We start from the raw sequence: 20,349 nt of genomic DNA, 5'->3' as shown, positions 1-20,349 counted from the left end.
AACTTGGTGCCAAACGCCATAGGAACCTTCACCTTTGAGTCGCCCAACATCCCAAACTTGGTAAGTAATGTCTTTGTGTATGTCTTCTGATTGATAAAAATGCCTTTGGGTCCCTGTCTAGTATTCAAGCCAAGGAAAAAGTTAATCGGACCCATTGAGCTCATCTCAAATTTAGTTTCCATCAACTTCCCGAATTTAGCTGTTAGGCTGGGATTCGTGGAGCCAAAGATGATATCATCAACATAAATTTGGACTATCATAAGGTGGTTACCCTCTTTCTTACGAAAGAAGGTTGGGTCAACCGAACCTTGTTTAAATTTGGACATTTTTAAGAATCGAGTAAGGGTTTCATACCATGCTCTGGGAGCTTGCTTTAGGCCATATACCGCCTTGTCCAGAATGTAGCAGTGATCTGGATACTTTTTGTTCATGAAGCCTGGCGGTTGCTCTACGTATACCGTTTCTTCAAGTTCTCCATTGAGAAAGGCACACTTCATGTCCATTTGATAGACTTCGAAATTCTTGTGTGTAACATAAGCAAGAAAGATTCGAACTGATTCTAATCTTTGAACTGGAGCGAAGGTCTCTTCATAATTTATGTCTTCTTCTTGACAGTAGCCTTTGAGAACCAACCGAGCCTTATTGCGAATCACGTTTCCTTCCTTGTCCATCTTATTCCTGAAAACCCACTTGAGACCGACAACCGAAGCATACTTTGGAGTTGGAATAAGTCGCCAAACTTTGTTTCTTTCAAAGTCATTCAACTCATCTTGCATGGCTTGAACCCAATCAGAATGATCAAGAGCTATATTCACCGTCTTCGGTTCAACTTTGGAGACAAAGCAGTTGAACATGCAAAATTCTACTTGAGAGAATAATGCAGCTTGTTTCGCTTTCAGCTGTGATCGAGTTAAGACCTTTTCAGACGATTCTCCAATAATTTGACTTTTAGGATGATCTTTGGTCCATTTGATGAGAGGAGGGTAATTTGGATCACAAGAGGGATCCAGTTCTGCATTTATTTGTTCTTCAAGTTCTGATAGAGTATCATCATCATTAGTATTTGCATTCTCCCCCTCGAACGATGATACTTCCTCTTATTCAGGCTCAGAATTCGTTCCATGGGCTTGAATTTTGGTTGGAGATGATGATGATGATGATGATGATGATGATGGTGGATTCTCCCCTGGAATGATGAATCTTGATTATTTGTAAGAGACGAACCCTCCCCCTGGATATAAGGACTATCACTGGAAGCTTTGCTTGAGTCAGGCTGTTCAGATGCTTTCGGTTGTTCTTCTGCCATCTTCTTTGCAGCATCGTCGATGATTCGCTTCATATTGTCGACCTGGTTATCTTTAGCCTTGTATTCGGAATTAAAAGCACTCTTTGGTTCATCGAAAAGCAGCATGTATTGCTCAAAAAGATTTGAAATTGGCACTATCACTTGACTAGACTTTGGAAAGATTTCTTGAATAACACCTTCAGTTGCCTTCAACTTCTTGACATAGTTGTCGTCGAAAGTGACATAGTATGTGTCTTCAATCTTCGTTGAATGTTTATTCAGAACTCTATATGCCTTTGAGTTCAAGGAGTAGCCTAAAAAGATCCCTTCATCAGCCTTTGCATCAAACTTGTTTCGGTTCTCCTTTGAGTTGAAGATGAAGCATCTTGAACCGAACACGTGAAAGAACTTCACATTTGGCTTTCGGTTGTTCAAGATCTCATAAGGAGTGATTGAGAATCGCTTGTTTAGATACGATCTATTCTTCGTATAACAAGCTGCAGCAATAGCATCAGCCCAGAAATACAAATACAAAGGTATGATGATGGATTCTCCCCCTAGAATGATGAATCTTGATTATTTGTAAGAGACAAAACCTCCCCATGGATATAAGGACTATCACTGGAAGCTTCGCTTGAGTCAGGCTGTTCGGATGCTTTCGGTTGTTCTTCTGCCATCTTCTTTGCAGCATCGTCGATGATTCGCTTCAGATTGTCGACCTAGTTATCTTTAGCCTTGGATTCGGAATTAAAAGCACTCTCTGGTTCATCGAAAAGCAGCATGTATTGCTCAAAAAGATTTGAAATTGGCACCGTCACTTGACCAGACTTTGGAAAGATTTCTTGAATAACACCTTCAGTTGCCTTCAACTTCTTGACATAGTTGTCGTCGAAAGTGACATAGTGTGTTTCTTCAATCTTCTTTGAATGTTTATTCCGAACTCTATATGCCTTTGAGTTCAAGGAGTAGCCCAAAAAGATCCCTTCATCAGCCTGTGCGTCAAAATTGTTTCGGTTCTCCTTTGAGTTGAAGATGAAGCATCTTGAACCGAACACGAGAAAGAACTTCACATTTGGCTTTCGGTTGTTCAAGATCTCATAAGGAGTGATTGAGAAGCGCTTGTTTAGATACGTTCTATTCTGCGTATAGCAAGATGCAGCAATAGCATCAACCCAGAAATACAAAGGTAAGGAAGCAAAGTTCAGCATAGTTCGAGCTGCTTCGCACAAGGAACAGTTTCGCCTTTCAATGATTCCATTCTGTTGTGGAGTGTATGGAGTAGAAAAGTTGTGAGTTGTTCCCTTCTCTTCTAGAAAGTTGAACTACTTTTCAAACTACTTTTCGAAGTTCGGGCTGCTTCGCACAAGGAACACTATCGCTTCTCACGTTACGAACTACTTTTCGAAGTTGAACCTCTACTTGCTTTATAAAGAGTTTGAGCTTGGGAGTGGCCTCTAATTTTTGCTTCAAGAAAATACCCATGTGAAGCGAGAGAAATCTTCTACAATAACAAGTATATACTTGTTTCCACCAATGCTTTCGATGGATGAAGGACCACACAGATCAATGTGTAGTAGCTCTAGAGGTTTTATCACCTTTGTGTTGATTATAAAAGGATGACTTTGTCGACTTTGCTTTCCCATTTCACATGTTGCACACAGATGTTCTTTGTCAAATCTGAGAACTGGAAGACCTCGAACGTGATCTCCAAGCACCAACTTGTTGATATCTTTGAAATTAAGATGTAAGAGCCTTCGATGCCATAACCAGCTTCCATCTGAGTGTGCCTTCGTTAGCAGGCAAACAGCTGGCTTCCCTCGAATTGGATTGAGATTTAGAGGGTACATTTCTCCCTTTCGATTTGATTTCAGCAGAATATGATTTGACTTCTTTTCGACAATTTCTGAGCCTTCGTCATCAAAGGAGACCTTTAATCCAGTGTCAACCACCAATTGTGAGACACTGATGAGGTTGTGCTGCAATCCTTCAACGTATGCTACCTTTCTTATCGAGAAATCACCATTTGTAATCATACCGTAGCCTTTTATTGTTCCAAACGAATTATTGCCATATTTCACCATTCCACCATCCTTGAGAGACCGAAACTCCCTCAGTTCTTCCCTTCTTCCTGTCATGTGACACGAGCAGCCATTGTCAATGTACCATTCTTCGTCGATCTGCTCGTCACGAATAACCTGCAAAATATCAAGCATATTTAAGAACCCAAAGCTTCTTGGGTCCTTGTGAACCTTTTACAGGACATGGAATAGTAAGAGAAATATCAACTAGATAAGTTCGTTTTATTAGTGTTGTTTCATCTTTTCTTTTTATGGTAAAAACTTTGATTTTATTTGAGTTGGACTAATTTGATTTAGACGTAGGATTTGTGGTTTTGACGTCTGCATGCTTTTGGCTCTCTTTCGGGCGTCTTTCGATTTCTGGAAAGAGCTTTCCTTTCCCTTTTGAATCTTTAGATGAATGACAATGAGAATGAGAAGAAAGAGGTTTAGAAGCAAGATTAGATTGTTGATTATTGCTCTTCCTTGGTTGAGAATGAAAATTGTCTTCCCTTCGGTTCTTCTGACAAGTGGACTTGGGACCGAACCTGTCCTTTCGGTTGCTTACATGTTGAGGACCGAAAGCTTCCTTTTGGCTGTCATTTTCGCGGGGACCGAAGTTACCCTTTCAGTCTGTTTTATTTTGTGGACCGAATGTACCCTTTCCGTTCTTTATCACCTGATGCCCAAAACTCTCCTTTCAGTTGTTGTGACTTTGTGAGCCGAACCTTTGCCCTTGGTTTTTTTCGTGGTAGTAGCTGAAATCCCTGTTTCGGTTGTTCTTACCATGTAAGGGAGACTGCTTTCGTGAATTGGAGTTGGCTCTTGGTTCTCCTTGTGACTTATTTGTCTTTTCATACCTAACGTAATGAGGATTATGGGATCGCCAAAATTGTTTTCATTCTGTGAGATTCTTCTTCTTGTATCTCAGGTTACGTTGGTGTTTTCGTTCTGCCACTTGTTTTGGATTTTTGTGAATGTTGGCCTTTTTCTTCGGTACTTGAGCATGAGTTTCGCTCTTTAACGAACATGTCTCACAAGATGCCATGACTGGTTCGCCTAAGGATGTTTTGGTACCACTTGTGCTTGATACATCATATCGTGTAGGTTCATTAAGTGGTTCTGCCACATACATACTCTTCACTCTCCATGATGTTTTTTGAGAAAGACCATCTATTTCATCGACGTTATCAATCGGTGCTGACTAGAAAAACTCATCACACCCATTAGCATTATCTTCTTCTACCAATGCTGTTAGTTCGGCTGTTTGTTGTGGTGTGACTCTTTGAACTGTTTAAACTTGATTTGGAGTGGTTTGAACCTTTTGATACACAACAACTTTTGCTTTGAGGAATTTAGTCTTGTCAATTGATCAGCGAGCGAACTCAACAGAGTTTTCAGAAATGAGATTTTTATTTTTTTGGGGTTCGCTCTTGACAAATTCAGAACAGTCCACCTCAACCTCTACAGAGATTTCACTCATGTCATCGTCCTCATTAAGTTCAAATGCATTTTCAACATCAAATTTATTTTCTAAACTTAACTTGGCATTCAACGAGTCAAATTTTTGTACAGTTTCGGTTCTCAGTTTTAGTTTGTCGTTTTCATCTAACAAATTTTTGAGCATGTCCTTATGGTCTTTTGACTTTATGTAGGACTCTATTTTGTCAAGACCAATTTTGTAGGCAGGAGATATTTCATCAGAAGATACAACATTTTCACAGTTGTAAGCTTCGGCATCGACTTCATCCTCCTTTAACTCAAGGAAGGGTAAAATCATGCGATGTATCTTCTTTCCTATTTCATAATCGAGATGTAGCTGAGTGATATTAAAATACAGTCTTTTAGCAATTAAACAAAAAACATTTCGTTGTTTTAAAAGCTTAACATTGTTTCATTGCAAATAGATTGACTCATCCCTAGACCTAATTAATTCCTTCTCCTTTTGCTCAATCCAGGTTCTCATCTCCTCACTCTTCGACGATACCTTGCTAATTTGATCAGTCAGGTTAGAGTTTGTGACACGAGTTTGGGTAAGACTACTACTTAAACTAGAAAATTTAGATTTTAATTCATTTAGTTCCTTTTCATATTTTGTAATGGGTATTTTCTGAGAAATGAGAATATTTTGTACCTTCTCATTCGTTGATCTGTGCACTGACATGTTTCGTAGCGAAACATCTGTCCTCTCGCTCCTTCTCGTCATCCAGTCCACCATCTGTTGTGTATCCTCGCATCTGTGACACACCATCCGTCACCATCAAACATCTTCCCTCAACCTTTTCTTCTTTCACTAGCAGAGCCTTGCCATGAGTGGGCTTTCTTACTTCTTCTTCCTCGGAATCTGTGGACCACACCTGAACTCCACCAAACTCATCATCAACACTAGTACCCTGCACAATTAAAGCATTCATGGTATTATTGTTAGTTGTTGATTTCTTTTTCTTGATCTCCTCCAATCGTCTCAGGAGGTTCGCTTCTTCATCAACCCTTTCTGATGTCTTCTTCAGCATGCAATCGTTGGCAAAATGGTTCTTGCCTCCACAGTAATGGCAATCAAAACCTGAGTCGCCACTAATCTTCGTATCCTTCTTAGATTCTTCAGTCTTAGAACCCATCTTCGGTTCCTCCTTCACTTTTTCAGAACTATAACTTCCCTGCCAGTTTCGGTTCTTGTTGGCAGGGAACTTCCTTTTGATAAACTTTCTCGGATTGGAAACCATCAAAGCATATTCTTCACCAGTTAGATCATAGTCAACAAGATCTAGTTCTTCTTCTTCTTCAACTGCACTTTTTCCCTTGGAAATTAGAGCTAACGAACCCAAGCTGGAAACCACATTCGTTTCGTTTGACACAACACTTTCATGAGACTTCAGAATTCCCACCAGCTTCACTAGAGAATAGGATTTGAGTTGTTTGTGTGCCTTCACTGTAGACACAACTACCATCCATTCGGGTCTAAGACCATTCATAAAGGTAACCTTCTGCTTAATAACTTTCCTTTCAATCCCATGCTTTATCATCTTACTAAGAAGATGATTGAATCGTTCAAAAACCTGAATAAGTTTCTCTTCAGGCTTCTGTTTGAAGTCTCCAAATTCAGAAAGTAATAGAGTTTGAATCGAATGCTCCAGATCTTCATCGGTACAATATAATTCCTTCAGCCTATCTCATATCTCCTTCGCTGTAGCGTGTGAACTCACCAATCGAAACGTGTCTGATTGTAAAGCAAACCAAATCATTCTTAATGCCTTAATGTTTCACTGAAACTTCTCTTTCTTGTCTTGAGGAATGTCTTTTACATCATTCACGAGCTGATTGTACTCCTTTTGAGTTTTGATAATTTTCGAAGTGCTTGAATGAGCAAACGGACCAACAGTGATTGCTTCCCAAATTAAATGCCCATTATCTTCTGAACCGAATACATAATCTTTGAAGTGGTACGTCCAGACGTCATAATCTTGGGGTATACAAGATTGGAATCCTTGTTGTCGATCCAATACTGTTGGAGATATTGATCGGATTAGATTGTGAATCATCCATAGACATTATAATAATGTTTGATCGATAACCTGCTTAAGATCAGACTTGTAATTTATCGTTAGGGCAATATCAAAAATTAATGAGATATGCTAATGAGGAATGTTGGTTCAATCAATATCAATCAATGCGGAAAACCCTAATAAATTCTTCAACAGAAGAGATGTGTATGAATTACACAGCCTCCTGCTCTGATACCAATTGTTGAGATATAATCTCTAGATCGTTTAGATCTTTCACAGGTTAATCAATGAAGAACAAACAACAATATCAAACAAGACAACGAACACAAGATAGAATCAATATAATGCTGATGATTCAAACGTAGTCACGCCTCAGCAGAGCTCGATTAAGAACTTCCACCGTAGAGGCGAGCTAGGGTTTACAATACTATAATTGTAAGATCCAGAATTTATGAAGTATGATTTAAGGGTTTAAAGTGTAATTTCGAAGAAGGGAATCGACGAGTTGGTATGCTTAGTCACCGAGTCGGAGCGGGTTTTGGGTCGCGAATTACGTGACCAACTCGTCGAGTCGGAAGCTGGACTCGACGAGTTGGTGCCAGAATGAGAAAAACCCTAATCTCGAGGGTTGCACCCTATTTAAAGGACTTTATGTCCTTCTCTCAGCCTCCTTATTGCCATTGAGAACCAAAAAACCCTAAGCTTGTGTGTGTGAGGCCTTTGGAGAGAGATTGAAGCTTTGGAAGTTGTTTCTAGTGGAACTGTGGAAGAAACTTGAAGATCAAAAGGGCTCGCATCAAGAGAGTGGTGTAGATCCCGAATCTATTTCAGTTTGGGCACATCTTGGAGGTAATAAGTTGTTACCTTCACTCTTCTGCATCTAGATCTATTCATGGATGAGATTTGGGGACATTTTGGTATGTTTGAGATCTATTTCGGGTTTGGAGTTCAGATCTGAAGTTGCTACTCCAGATCTAGACTTGTGTTGGTCTAGAATGTCATAAAGCATCAGTCAATGAGTTGTTGGTGAAACCCCTTTGTCTTAAATCCTAGCCCTAGAGTGATTTGGACCTTTAAATCCTTGGTTTCACGTAAAAGTTTGCAACTTTACATGAGAATCATGCCCTAGAAGAGTGGATCTGCAGTTTGGAGCCCCTGCATGGCTCAAAAAGCCTATGTATGGATGAAGGAATGAAGAGACTCGGTGAGTTCCTTGGGTGGACTCGGCGAGTCATATGAAGATAGGCATGAACTGGACGAGTTGGAAGAACAACTCGGCGAGTCTGTTGAAGATTGCCTTGGACTCGGCGAGTCAGGTCGCAGAACCCTAATCTCTTTTGGTTAAAGCTTCGGATCAGTGAGTCGGTTGGCGACTCAGTTAGTTGGATATGATGGAATTCAGAGGCCGTTGGACTCGACGAGTCTTGAGGTGACTCGGCGAGTTGAGTCGTGCAATGAGAGTTTTCTGAGTTTGAGAACTCGGCGAGCCGACGGGTTGACTCGGCGAGTAGAGTCAACCAGGAAGGTTAACTTTGGCCAGGACTTTGACTTTGACCTATTTGACCTTCAGGGGTGTTATGGTAATTTTGGATATTTATGTCAATGGATCATTGATGGCTATAGGTTTTGGAGTTTGGGGCAGTGCTTCGGGATTGTGCTTTCGTGGTTCGGTTCGGTAGTTGCAAGGTGAGTTATCCTCACTATACTAAGGGATCTAAGGCACCAATGCCGGCCCATTGGATATGTTATCCTAGTAGTGTTACATGTTGAGTATGAGTTTGTGTTGCACGCTAGTGGTTATGCCAGTTAGGTAGACCTGTAGGACTACGCGTGGTGTTATATTTTTAGTAGTTATGTTATATGTTATGTGGGTTGGGTTGAGGTTGTACTGCTCCATGCAGTAGCCAACAAACCCGAGAGTAATCCAGATATGAGCTGAGGGCCCGGTAGGCATTCCAGACTCATACTGAGGACTCGGGAGCATTCCAGATACGAGCTGAGGGCCCGACAGGCATTCCAAACTCGTACTGAGGGCTCGATGGCAATCTAGATGTGAGCTGAGGGCTCGGTAGGCATTCCAGACTCACACTGTGGGCCCAGGGGTATTCCAGTCTGTAGAGTTGTGGACTCGTTACGTGCTATTCTGTTTAGTTTGTTATGACATGTTATCGTTGGCATGGTTATGTGGACTGTAGGTGTATCGGTATTTTAGGGGTAACTCACTAAGCTTTCGGACTTACAGTTTCAGTTTATTGTTTCAGGTATATCAGGGGATCACGACAAGACAAAGGCGTGATTGTACAACTCCTCCTATTATGTTTATGTTTCTGGGAAAACTCTGATAATTTATATTTTGAAAACAAGTTTGTAATAGTAATGGATTTGAAATGTTTTTAAAAAGTTTAAATTGGCTTGAATTTTTAGGGTGTTACAATAATGAGAATAATGCAAGAGTTACTTCCTAAGGATCCATGCATGCACCTTAATTACTAAAACCCTAGAATAAAATAATACACGGTTGGACAGGCCCAAACCGGTTACAAAACTGGGCTAAAAACAAACGAGCCCAAGACGCAACATCCAAATCCCAATAGAAGGGTTAGAAGATTGTGACTTTTAGTATAAGTTTTTGAATGATAGAAGTTGGACATAGATTCGTTAGGTATGAAGGTTTCAGGGCGTTCCTGAGAAATTGAATATCCTCAATGGCCCGGGACGAGCTAGAAAAAAAAAAGGTGCATTTATCGTTATTATAAGTTTTTATTTTTATTTAAGGTAAACACCTATGTGGCATGCCAAGTTGGAAGGGATTGCTGACATGGCATGGCAAAATATTTACAACTTTAAAAAATCAGAATTTTTTGAGAAATGACTTAGAGGGGTTCGAACTCATGACCTAATATCCCAAACCAAGGCTTAGCGAACTAGGCTACAATCTACATGTGATACTTATCTTTAACAATAATATATAATGACTTTCGGCTTTCCTTAGCCTAATAAAAGATACTATTTATGATGCGATAAAAAACGATTAGGGAGGATCGAACCTGCAACTCTTGTAACTACTATAGGCTTACCAATTAATCTATACAGCTATTGTTTATTATTCTTTCACTATTTTAGTTAATGTATATTGTGCCGATGATTTAAATGCATACATTATTATTATTATTATTATTATTATTATTATTATTATTATTTAACGCTACCATGGTCACCGCTTGCGGCCTCTTTGAAATATCTTTCGTCATTCCCGAACAATCTCTATTATCCACAGAATCCCACCGCCTCATACCACCTCCTTTCTCTGGTATAGTCTACGCTCAAGAAATCTTGGGCGTCTCCTGCCCTCCAGCTACTCCAGCCTCTCTGATTTTTACAATCGTCGGCGCCTACAAGCCCTAAAAGAACACCACCGATCGATTTTGCTCCTGCCCTCCACCGTGGGGGAGATTGATGCAGTCGTAGATAGCGACTCCAAAACCCAAATCGTATTCCCCGTTATTCCCAGTCCTCACCGCCAGATTAAGCGAGGGAAGCTACCGCTACATGCTTTTCGAAGCGTACCCAAAATTTCAACTGGCTTATGCACATCACGCGCCAATCGGTATGTTTCTTTCCTTAATTTTCAATTCATTAACCAAAAAAGTCACTTGAATCAACTATTGTTGTAGGATACCAGTAAACTCCGGTGTAATTAGGGTTTTAATGCGTTTATTGCATAGAGTGCTTGAATTTGATGTATAATTTGTTGTTGTATCATATATTCTGAACAACTTTATAACAAATTTCTTCACAGAGCCAAAATTTGGTGGAAATGGGTCATTTTACCCTCACAAAAGCATATTCCGATTCTCCATTTTCATATCAACACATCTGAAACAGTTCAAAATTTCAACAAATCGTGTTTGCATGTATATGGGATTCTATATGATCATTATATTTATTGATAAACATTGATTAACTGTCAGCAGGTTGGATATGAATTTTCGAAGAAAATATGTTCAGCCACACCATCTGGTAGCTTTCTGATCAGCGATGCTTTCTCCATTAGCTTATTTATTTTCATTTTTTATCTAATTGTATAACTGTTTAAGCTGAATTTTTTGTTCACACTTTTGTTTTGCTGTGTGTGAGGAGTTAGGACTTAAGGGGGCTTTATGTTATCTGATTAATCTTTCTGCTGACTATGTTTTCAGGGGTTTTGATGTTAGAAGGGAATGTAATGTCCGAGAATATAGTGACGACACGGTGGAATGAAATCTGGATTTCCAAATTCTGCTTCCAAACATACCCTAAGATTCTTAACTGATACTTTTATTCCTTACTTACTCTTTTTGCAATTAATCATGACTGTTGTAGGTGCCATTCTTCAACATAGGGATCAATACAATGGATACATTTTCACACGTTGGAGGCAATTATGCAGTAGGAAATCCAGCTTAATGAACTCCAACATCAGGTATATTTTTCTTTGAAATTTCAGCCAATTTCGAGCTTATCTAAAATAGTTTTTCGTTTATTAACCAAAAAATGTGTTGAAAGGAAATATTCAAAGACTAAAATCTTTTATATTAAACTTATGGATGTATGATGATCACCAATAGTAAATGCTCCAGCAATAAATCTCTAAATCAATGCAAGATGTTATGTTTTGAAAAAATATGAAGGAATTTTTGAATTTTTTTTTAATGTTGAATTAGGTTATAGTTACCGGTCAATGTTGGAAACCACTACTAGAAAAACAGCCTTTTACGACGCTCATTGCGCGTCGTAAAAGGCTCAGACGACGCGCAAATGCGCGTCAAGGAAGGCTCTGTCATAAAGAGAGACAACGCGCATTTACGACGCACAATTACGACACGCAATGCGTATCAAAGAAGGCCCTGTCATAAAGGAAGACGACACGCATTAGCGTGTCATAACCTTACGACGCGCGTGTTAATGACACGCAATGCATATCAAGAAAGCCCTTGTCAAGAAAGGCCATGTCATAAATGAAGATGACATATTTTTGCGAATCGTAATTTTATATGTTTAAAAAAAATATTATTTACAGATTTACTAATTTTCAAATTAAATTTGTATTTAATGTCTCATAATACATAAAATATCATATATAAAAATACAATCCATTGCATAAAATTTAATGTCATACAAATAACCGTTCCATGGAAAGATAAAACAAATCAATAAAAGTTGTAATGGAAATTTACAAACTAATTAGATAGAAGAAATATGAAAAGCTTAAAATCCCTAAGATTAATAGTTCTAACAGAAGCTTCACGTGAGATACATACAGTTGGACCAGTAAGCAAAGATGTTCCCGAATCCACAATAGCAGCACAAGAACACGTACACGATACCTATTTTCATGATCAACACATTAGTATTCAGAAAGGCTTCAAGCATCATCAATCTATGTTATAAAATATTAAAATTTAATACACATGCAGTAACATACCTTAAGAAAGAGAAAGAGTAATGATCATTGACAGGCACAGGTTCTGATTCTGAATCAGTTGGAGTTGAAGTTTAAGTTGAATCTAGTGCTCGTTTCGTATCTTCCTAAAACAAGTAATAAGTGTAATGAGCAGAAAAAAAATAGGGTCGGGATGAAGCAAAATTCATGAGTGAATTAATATAACTTAAAATATAGAAGAGATTATTGAGTTGAAACTGAGAAAACTGGTGACAACACAAGGCTCATATAAGATTAATGGTGAAGGAGACATAAAGATGAGTGTTAGCATCACCACCCAAGTTGCCCATTCCTCCATCATCCTTTGTTTTCCAGAACGTGTTGCATGCACAACAACACCCAAATCCAATTGCATAAAAAACTTTTATTCGGTTGGATCAGATAAACAAACAAACCGATTGTTGTTGATGTTATTTCCTGTCAGCATATCGTAGAGTACTGAGTGTATGTTCACATGATCCAACATTTGTTGTTGATCTCAACATCGATTCAACAGTAGAATTTCTATAAAAAAATAATATAGAGTTAACAAAATTATAAATAAAAATACTTTTATAGAACTTAAAAGTTTTTTCTTTACCTGATTATGGAAATAATTAGCTGCAAAATATTGGTGCGTAGAACGTATTCCATTCCATGGGTTAATATTATTAACGTTCACCTAAAAGATTAAAAGTAAATTACCAAAAAGATTGTGTTTACCATGAAGTAAAAGGTTAAAAGTAACTTACCCAGCTGCATATGCGATAAGGAGAATTAATGATTCACCAAAAAGATTGTGTTCACCATGAAGTAATTGACCATCTTTTTGCAGATATGATACCATGTCTGCTATGTCCTATTATCATAAAATTCAAAATAAAAAGTAAAAAATATTATAATCACAAATATTATCAGACAGGGGAGTTGAATTAATGAATTACCTTCATGTGGGGTAAAAGATGGGTGTCAGTAGTTTTGGGTTTTGGCCAACCGTATAAAGGTTGTGCAAATATGTAATCTTGCATGTCTAGAACTACTAGTTGCAGGATCCTGTATAAAAAAAAGGCATGGTAAATAAGTAAATATTTAAAAAAGTATGTCAAATTGGATTTTTTTTAAGAAAAAGTGAAAAGTACACCTTCCATTATCGCCATCTAATGATTATAAAAAACCAAAAATGAGCATATTTTCCCCTTTCTGGCCATACTTTTGGGTAGCTGCAGGGTAGTCTCCAGATGTGAATTTTGGTGAGTCTTGCATGGTTGAACCATAGCCACTTTGCCCTTCTAACATAGAAGGTCCAGCTCCTTTGCTACTTGTTGAACCATAGCCACTTTGCCCTTCTAACATAGAAGGTCCAACTCCTTTGCTACTTGTAGCTGGAACCTGAAAAGATGACATTAAAATTTACTGAAGCATAATCTAATTCAACATTCTTAACTAATAATTTGATTCTGAAACATTTTAATTTAGGTTGAATGTTTTGGATTCGAGTTTGTCATATCCATCTAATATAATGAAGAGGTGTGGATTCAATATAGGAGCAGCCCTTCTGGTCATCCACGAACTACTGCATCTAAATCAATTAAGTACGTGAGAAGAGAACAAGAACCAAAATAAATCAACAACACATTCAGAAAGGAAAAAGATGTTCTGACTTGATAATAATTACAAGTTATGATTACATATCTCATATGAGCCCCTTCAGATGCATCTTTTGTGAGGGATTTGGTCCCCATATGCGAATGGTTTGATCATCACTAGATGATGCTAGCATTTGATGTCTCCTAGGATTCGAGGTCACACAGTTTACAGTCATTGATTGACCAGAAAGCACCTCAATTGGATCACAACCACTTCGATTCCAAATATACACCTGCTCTCATAATTATAAGAGAATAAACTTAAGGATAATGAGCTGATGAAAGTTAGGGATAGTTAGGTAAATTCACAAGTATTTATATATACCTGTGAATTTTCGCTGCCGCTGGCAATAAAGGTGCTATTGACCCCACCAAAGCAAGAACGAATGAAATATTCATGTTGCCTATGGCCCTTATATCTCAAAGGCTTTTCCCATAACCCTTCAACATCCCACACATGAATCTCTTGGCTATTAAGATTAAAAATCAAATAGTTGCTGTCACCAGAAACCGAAAGAGCTGTAATCAGATGTTCTTCAGAGATAACTCTTTCAGCATTTGTAGCCACATTTAGTATCTGAATATCTTTATCTGAAAAAAATAGTAATCAGATATTCATCATTTGGAGTAACAGCAATATCTAACACCTTTGGCATCTATGTTCTTCTCCATGCTTTAATCTCATTGCCTTCACAATCCCACATGCAGATGCCTTTTTTAGGGTCTGAACTCCAACACACGAGTCTCTTTGAGTCTGGAAACCAAGCACACGAGCTAACAAGGAAGCTGTTATCACCAAATGTGTGCTTACATGTACCTGTTTCCACATCCCAAAGCCTAAGGACTTCTGAGTTCCCACATGTCAACACCATTGTATCATCGGGGCTCCAGATTACAAAAGAAACCGGGTTTTGATGATTGGATAATCTATGTTTCAAACCTAACTTCCCATCTTCTTGTACCTGTACCAAAACTTTCAAGAATATGATTTGGAAAAAAAATCATGCTTTTTCTATGGATTGTAACTTTGTAAGAAGTAAACATAACATGTTACATGGACATATAAGTAATAAGTTATGCATATAATAAAAGCACCCACCTCTAAAATGATCATTAAATTTAGATTTCCCTAGATATAAGTCAAGATTCAAGAAAGTCATGAAAGTTTGATTTCCCTCAAGACATATGTATATATATGTCTTACCTGAAATGGCAGCTGGAGACACTCAAGCCACCATAGCAGCAGCTACTATCACTACGGTTTCCCAACAGAAGATGGTTTTAAAGAAAAAGTGCCTCCAGAATCGCAAGTATACGTCGCGTATGACTCACTGCAGAATCAATACTACTCTGGAATCCATTTCCGATTCCGATTCCGATTCCATTCCTGTTCATGGATTTAACTTCGTGACTCGGTTTTTCACCATGTTTAAGATTCGAACGGTTACTTGCTCGTGAAATCAACGGAAAGAGATGAAGCTCGCATACGAGTGCACAAATCGCAGCGAGAACGTAGGAGTCGAACGCAGCGACAGGTCCTTGTTTGTTTGTTCTTTTCCGAGTCGATGATTCCGATTCCGGTTCCGGACCGGAATAGGAATGCTTCTTTCCGACGTGAATTTGTGCTTCGTGACTAACACAGACGGTTAATACAACGAAAAGTAATCGAGAAGATAGCTCGACCACGGCGCTGGATTCTAGAAACAAAGAATGGACCATCGTGCGAAGCTCGGTGACAGCAAGATTTTTGGAGGCAGAGCCGAAAACAAATTGTGATTTTCTTGTTTGTTGGGATGTTGAATCAGCGGGAAATGTTCTTTGGAGAATTGCTTCGACTGTTGCAACGAATATTTTCATGAGACATGCTTCTGATGGGCTTCCGCGAGGGAGATATTCTAGAACATTAAGGAGAGGTATGTAGAGGTTCCATGATAAGATAGGTGGTTGTAGTGGTGTTGCAACGATTATTTCCGGAAGATCGATTATGGAAGAACTTAAAGGAATTAATCTGTATGCAGCTTCCTATATTGTGCATATTCTCCATTCAACTTCGGGTCCATGTGCACATAGCATTGAATCTATCCCTTGGGCTGTGGCTTTAATCGTTGCTTTAGCCACTGGCATTTGTCTCTGAAATTATACAAATAGAAATTTAGTGACTATTTTGGAATGCCATATAAGAATTTGATGAAAACATATCCATGACAAAATCCAATCAATATAGATTTTGGGTTGACTAAAATCATTATGAAAACATATCCATGACAAATATTGGCAAGGTACCAGTAAGAAACTGCATGAGAGTCGCCACCTGTATCATTCTTTACGAAATGCTGAAAGAGGAACACCATGTTTTATAGAGTTATCTATATAGCATCTTATATCTTCTTGCTGTAACAGTTCATAGCAGTTAATAAACCATGCATGTTTCAATCTCAACCCTGAAAGGACAAGATATGGTAATTAGTTAAACTAAAATGAAAATAAATGACATATACAATTGATCATAAATGTAGCACAACTTACCTATGTGATGCTACAATAGGTAATTTCCCCTCTGCAACCTGCAATAAGGTTTCAAAAGCAAACTCGGTTATGAACAAAAGAAATTTATGACAATTTTAATAGTGAAGATGAAAATATAATGTACCCAGTTCCACCAAAAGTAAAGATTCCCAGTGTTACCATCAACTAGCCCTCTCCATGGTTTGGAGAGAGTAGGATCCTCTGGTGATAGCGTGGACCAACAGAAGTTTTAGTTGCAGCAGCAGCCAATTCAGCAAAGCAATTTCAAATATCTGGTAAAAAAACATACAAGTTACTATTGCAACAGGCAGAGGAAGCTTAACTTGCAAATTTTTACAAATAACAGCTGAATATGGATGTAAATAACAATATAACCCATGCATTTGAATGAATGAGAACAAACCCAACAGCTTTGTTGCTGCTGATTTAACATTCTATCAAGGCTTATGAAACCACTGTAAAGCTACATAGAAACGGTGGTTCGTCATTAATATATAAAACCCTAAAAATTCTGTCACTTATGATACATGACATTTAAAATGAAAGCCTAATTAGTTTTGATAAAGTCAGCAATGCATGCTATGATATGCCTCTTAGGAAACCATAAAAAGCCCCAATTCCAAGCTAATGGTCTATACCGTAAGCATAAAGCTAACAAAACGGCTTCCTTGATTTTTGGTTTAAAATGCAATAAAATATTCCTCAAAAGTGTTCACAGCTAAAGCATCGGGATTATTGAGAAAAAATAATCTGCATACGCAACCAAGATAACCTTACACGCATGCAATACACAATCGGGAGGCGTTCGTTTATAAGCTCATGGGTTCGAGATTTGCAAGCACACTGGAGCATCGGGATCATTGAGAAAAAATTATCAGCATAAAAAGCCCCAATTCCAAGCTAATGGTCGATTCAACTTTTCTCTTCTCTTTCTCTCTGCCAAAACATGATCTTGTGTCTGAATCAGATTTTTGGAAATTTTTGGAAATCTTTGTGGCACCAACAGCTTCATATCCCAGTGAATCTTCAATCTGGAGCATCTCGTTTTTAAGTTTTACATCTCCAAAAGATATGGTGAAAGTGTTGGATAAGGGAACAACGAAGTCTCTTGGTGATAGTCGCAGTCTCCTCATGAAACTAGACACCGGAGGTGTCGCTCTCTGTAGGAGAAGAGGGACTCCACCGGCTGGGTGTCGCTGGAAAGCATCGGAAAGGAGGGGATCCACCGGCTGGTTGTCGCTGGAAAGCGTTGGACGGCGAGGCGGGGTTGGATGGAGGTCAAAGGTGGGAGGCGTCGGCACCGAGAGAAACGTCGGAGGTGGGAGAAGTTGTCGACGTCGAGAACTGAGAAGAAGAGAAAGGGTTTTGTCGAAGTGAGAAAGAGAGAAAGGGAAATTGAAGAGAGAACATGCAGTAGAGGAAGGGGGCCGGGACAGTTTTTTGACAAAAAGCCCTAGCTATTACAAAGAGGAAGGCGGGGCTTTTAAGTTTTTGGGATTTCATTTTTCCCTCGGGATAGAACGCGCGCGTGCTATTAAAATTTATAAAGCGACAGTCTTAGACGACGCACATTTTTTTATAGGTGCCCTCCGTGGTTTTTTTAGTCACTAATTTCAGGGCACGTGAAAATGCGTGTCAAAAATCCTTTAAATTTTAAGAGAGATGACATTATTTTTAGGGCTCTCACAAATGCACGTCCTCAATCAACGAGTGTCATTGTTTGCGCGTCATTAAAGGATTGTTTTCTAGTAGTGAACGTAGTCTCCCTGTTGTGCCCATAAGTAAAGGTAATTTCAGCTCTTTAAAAAATTTCTTAATACATTATTTATGCTTTGTTAAAAATGTTATTATCAATTATGTCTATTTGTTTCTTTTTTAAATTTGTAATGTTCGTTGTAAAAAGTTATGGCATTGTTGTATAGTAACATTACATGAATTTATAAATATGTTCAAAAGAATTTGGTCAATTGAGAACCACTGCCAGCTCAGGTTAAAATCTATTTTTTTCTTTGGCTCAAGTCAAAAATTCAGTCCTCTTTCTTATCAAGCATTTGATGTTCAGAAAGTTTGATTTTTTTTTTTAATTTGTTAGTTAAAATGACCATTTTGACCTTTTTATCCAATTTGGTAATTTTATCGGATTTTTTTTCGTTAGTTGACCCATTTAAACAGAAAACAAAAAAAAATATCTGATATGAAACTCTTAAAACAGGAAATATAATTTTTTTGGTTAAAGAATTCATTTAGACCATTTTATCAATTTGCCCATTTTTGTTCAATATACAGGGACCATAAATGTTAGTTTTGTTAAAAGGAGGGAAAATGACTCTCAATTGGTGTTTGATTTGGTTATACATAAAGTCAAGCTGCCATTTTGTAGTCTAAATAAAATTGATCTAGATTTTTTTATTTTTTTTAATATAAATTCATTAAATGGAATCTTTTAATTTTCTCAAGTTTTTATTTTTCTTTTTTAAATTGATGCAAACTATAGTGCTATAAAACATACTTTCATGCTATTAGGAATACAATAAAATTTATTTAGCTACTTCATAGTTTATTCTCTAATTTTATGCGGATATTCAGGAAGGAAAATCATGAGAGGAGGATTTCAAAGTGTGTATTACCGAATCCCAGATTTTTTCATAAATGAGCCTTGTGGAAAGCTAAGTTTTTTGGTTTAAAATCAAATACAAAGTTTTTCGGGTAAACAGTTCTGTAAACTACCCCTGCATACTATTTTTTATAGTTAGAAATTTATGATTCTAACAACATCAGACCAAAGTGCTCCAGCATATTGTTTTTATAATTAAAAAAAATGATTTTAATATTTTTTGACCAAACTGCCCCTGCATGCTATTTTTATAGTTAAAAAGTTTGACCGGTCGAATGTTTATTTATGTTATAGTGTTTTATTTCTTCCCAATTTATGCAAGAATGATTCTTATTTTTACCATTTATGCAACAAGGTCGTGCTTTTTTGTTTACCAATTTATGCAATATTCACGTTTTTGGTCTTATAATGAAATGTAGGTGGAAATCATATGTAGGAAACTATTTTGTTGCATAAACTGGTAAATTCGAAAGTACAATGCTATAAATGGTGAATAAATACAGTTTTAGCATCCAATTCAGGGTAGAAAAGAAACTATTGTTCGTTCCTAGGATGTCGTAACCGGAACTGGAACCGCTTGATGTGAAGTAAAATCCATTTATTTTTATACATTTTCAGATTCTTGATTCGTGTGTAATAGTAACACTCATTTTTTTTAAATGTTAGCATATAGAGGAATTCATGATTCAAGGAGACAATGAAGGACTTAAGTTGCATAAAAACAACCATTAGTCAGGCTGCAAAAGTTGTTATTAGAATAGATGTTCCTACATCTAAATGTGGCGAAGTTTGTAAATAACAATGGGTATACACGTATTTTGAATATGCAAAGAATTGGGTTTCCTGAGCATAAATAAATATTTATTCATGAAAAAGTTTTACTGATGATGGAAACCTTGGTATATTGTGCTTTTTGATGTATGACATTCGATTGTTTGTCAATGTTAGTTGTTAACTTATAGCTAGATATCAACTACAATACAATCCATTGCTACAATGTACATTCATTTTCTAATCGCATATTACAACATATTAAATTATTATGCGTTTGTAAATGTGCGAATTGCAGTGAATAGCAACGTACTTTACTATGTCTACAATTCAGGCAATATACTATATTTCACACAAAAACAACACCTTCTATTGTCTTTTGTTAGTTTTCTTTAACATGATTGACAAATCCAACCCCCACGAAGCGGGGTTTCTTATCTAGTTATTATTATTATTATTATTATTATTATTATTATTATTATCATT

General features: G+C 37.6%; 2 long non-coding RNA genes and 1 pseudogene across 3 annotated transcripts; 1 reads left to right on the top strand and 2 right to left on the bottom strand.

Moving 5' to 3' along the window:
• Window positions 1–11,975: 11,975 nt before the first annotated feature.
• LOC145050675 (WD repeat-containing protein WDS homolog pseudogene) lies at window positions 11,976–15,112 on the bottom strand (annotated as a pseudogene). Its single transcript, XR_013683429.1, has 7 exons — window positions 15,052–15,112; window positions 14,278–14,925; window positions 13,448–14,185; window positions 13,251–13,359; window positions 12,908–13,165; window positions 12,310–12,831; window positions 11,976–12,211 (listed from the first exon to the last, which is right to left on the bottom strand). The product of XR_013683429.1 is annotated as a WD repeat-containing protein WDS homolog pseudogene (transcript).
• Window positions 15,113–15,159: 47 nt separating this feature from the next.
• Window positions 15,160–18,105, bottom strand: LOC145051739 (uncharacterized). Its single transcript, XR_013683804.1, has 3 exons — window positions 17,256–18,105; window positions 16,603–16,750; window positions 15,160–16,516 (listed from the first exon to the last, which is right to left on the bottom strand). It is a non-coding gene; the product is annotated as an uncharacterized LOC145051739 (long non-coding RNA).
• A 950-nt stretch (window positions 18,106–19,055) lies between these two features.
• On the top strand, window positions 19,056–19,908 carry LOC145051738 (uncharacterized). The gene is made up of 3 exons (XR_013683803.1): window positions 19,056–19,094; window positions 19,512–19,679; window positions 19,759–19,908. It is a non-coding gene; the product is annotated as an uncharacterized LOC145051738 (long non-coding RNA).
• Window positions 19,909–20,349: the final 441 nt, after the last annotated feature.

Source organism: Lactuca serriola, chromosome 5 (genome assembly GCF_051521515.1).
Source record: "Lactuca serriola cultivar US96UC23 chromosome 5, Lser_US96UC23_V15, whole genome shotgun sequence".
Lineage (NCBI taxonomy): Eukaryota > Viridiplantae > Streptophyta > Magnoliopsida > Asterales > Asteraceae > Lactuca > Lactuca serriola.
Note: the sequence above shows the minus strand (reverse complement) of the source record. Positions and strands in the feature narration are given on the sequence as shown.